Consider the following 3188-nt stretch of genomic DNA (forward strand, 5'->3'; position numbering starts at 1 on the left):
GTCACTCTGGCCGCGCTGAACAGGAGACGGGACGGGACAGCAGCTGGGAAGGATACATTTTGATACATTTGGACCATAAGACGCAGGGACTTTTTCCCCCCACTTCTGGGGGAAAAAAAGTGCGTCTTATGGTCCGAAAAATACGGTATCTTGAAATCTGAAATATAACAAAATGCAACACATGATGTATTGTAGTAGTTGCATCATCTAATTTATACTGCACACATCAACTTCCACCTGGCCTTACAAACTTCAAATTTTGTATACTAACCCCCCATGTTACCCCAATTCAAAGATCTAAATGGACCTGTGGACAAAAGGGTATATTATTAGGGATAGGCAAATGGATTTATCAAAACACTGTTTGTATAAAAGTCAAATCAAGGCTCATTCATGGCATGGAAAGCAGTAAATAGAGAAATAGTTGTGAGCAGAAAAAAAAGTATTATTGAGGAGATAAATGGTGGACCCAGTCATGGGATCTCACTAGGACAATGAATTAAATATATTAAATGAAAATGATGTGTACCCAGTGGTTTTGCCTATATCAAATTCACATAAATGTTGGTATTTTTGACAGAGTTGTTTTGAGGCCAAGAAGTTTTTTTTCCATTATTTGCTAATAAACTGAGGTTAAACTACAACAGCTGTAAATGAGCGGATTCGTCTCAATTATATCTAGAGTACAGCTAGATGACACATTATGTATTATGAGTAATTAACATGGAGCATCAAAGGTGCAATGTAACAACATGTTGAGGAAGAGCAAATGCGTGACTATTAAATGACTACAAAAGAGTAACAGTTCTACAGGTTCATAAAGAAAGTTTAAGGATATAAGTAGGACTGGAAAGCACACTTTTAATATATGTGTAACTACCAAAATGGCAAATCTTTCTCCTTTCTATCCTGCTGCTATGAGGGTGATTTTTCCTGAATTTGAAGGAAGCGTGCTATCTGCATTATATAAAACTACTTTTTTAAATGTGCAAATCAATAAACAAGTGTAAGAAAAAAAAAACTTCCTGAAATACAGAAATTCTTTTAATTCTTGTCAAGCTTCCCTGTACACATTTCCCTTAATAGTTAATATATTGAAATTTGCTACACATGTCCATAGGTACCGGTAATTAGAAGAGGTTTGTCAATGCCCCCTTGCATATCTGCCCCACGCACTGCTCCCCTAGTGGCATTGTGGTACCCACACCTCCAGCAGGTGCTGCACATGAAGTAGCAGGAGGTCCAGTAATGTTTGGGTTGGTATAGCATGACTAAAGCTACGTACACACTTCCAATAAATAGCGTTAGAAAACGAACAATTACGATGAACGATCGTATTGTGCACAATTCTGTACATGCTGTAACAATACGATTGTTCAAATATAATCCACCAATAGAGTACACACACTAGATACAATCATTTGAAGGATGCAGGCAGTGACATTTAAAGGAGAAAGTGTATTGCAGAAACATGCACGATCACTGAACGACTGTACACACGGTAGATAGTGAACGATGGTCGGCTAATCAGATCCATGATGGTCATTTATTTCCAATGACAATCCTCGTTCGGCGGCTTCGATGGCCAGTCGTTGCGAACGATTTTCGTCCGATCGGTAATTCATCGTTCGTTTCCAATGTTAATTATTGGAAGTGTGTACTCAGCTGAAGCCCATTTAAAAAAACAATTCTGTCTTTGTTCCCCCTTTGGGTAGATTAACCCTTACTATTAGTCTGAATGACCATGGTCTCCAGTACAGAAAGTGCTACAAAATCCAACATTTTTGAGTTGTTACAGGAACAGCGCATGAGCCGATAACTTTAAATTGTGAAACTGGATACAAAAGTCTAAGAGAGGATATTCCATCTGAATTCCTATTTGAAATTTGTGAAATGTTGGATTTCCAGACCAATCAGACTCTGTTCTGCTTACTTCTATTCCCAATGTATTAGCTAAACTGTCACAAATAGGGATCTTAAACAGTTTAACACAAATTAGAAAACTGGTTACCATATCGGTACCCAGGATCATTGGTATTCCTTTATGCCAGTGTTATGTAATGTTTTCTCTTTATGCCCCCTGTGATGCCAGTCATATTTAAATTTCAGCAGCAGGTTAGAAAGTAACTTGTGGCTATAACAAACTTAATACCAATGATATTGTTTACTTTGGTATCATAAGTTGGAAAAGCTGCAAAAAGACTGCATTAGCACAGGATTAATCTGCATCACAAGAAGAGATTCTGAGGTTACCCCATTACAAAAGGGACTGTGTGAATTACTGCTATATTGGATGAAAACTGGAGGGCCCTACTGCTTGGGTGTAATATTAGTTACATATCCTATTTGAATTTTTAAAATTGCACACACTTTTCCACCTAAACTTTAGATGTATATGATTTGGCCTAATGTTGCCTAAACATTGCAATGCAAAAAAAATTGTGTTGGAGACTTATTTGAAAGAGATCCCCCACTTGACTAAGTGTCCAAGCACAAAATCATACCATTGGTAAGTTCTAGCAAACCAACAATTACTGACAGCACAGAAACATATTGGAAGCTAGAATGTGTGCACGGCAGGGGGCAGAGGCAATTACTAACATCAGAATAGAAAGTACAAGCCTTGTTGCTATTTGGAAATGTCTATCACAAAAAGGAAATAAAATGAATATTTTATTTCTCTTGCTTTTATTTAGGTTTACATAAATAGAAGAAGAGCACTCACAATATTTGCAAGGAAGTTCTAAGAAATGATATTAAAAAAGTTATTGTTTTAACAAAACATTCACATGAAAAAGTAAATCTAAATGAACCAACACTATTATCTATGGAACTAATATTAGCTTAGAAAAAGCTGTAGAGTTGTTTTTTTCCCCTAAAGCAAAACTTTATATATATGATAAAAAGTGAGGGAAAACCTTACACAGCTGTCCCCAGAAAGAGTTTGCCTTGTAGAATGTTTCAATTGTGGAAGGGCGATGCATGATGCTGGGGCTTAGCTAATGTCACACCACCAATTTTGGCAACATTGTAAAATGGTTCTCATATAGGTGTGCACCCCTTCCCAGGATGTATTTCAAGTACAGAGCTGCATTACTATTTGGGCTCTGTTTATAACACATGGAATCTGACATTCCTTCAAACTTTCCCAGCTGGGAATCAATTACTGCTATCGAAACACATGGTCC

The sequence above is a fragment of the Pyxicephalus adspersus genome, chromosome 5 (genome assembly GCF_032062135.1).
Source record: "Pyxicephalus adspersus chromosome 5, UCB_Pads_2.0, whole genome shotgun sequence".
In the NCBI taxonomy this organism is placed as follows: domain Eukaryota; kingdom Metazoa; phylum Chordata; class Amphibia; order Anura; family Pyxicephalidae; genus Pyxicephalus; species Pyxicephalus adspersus.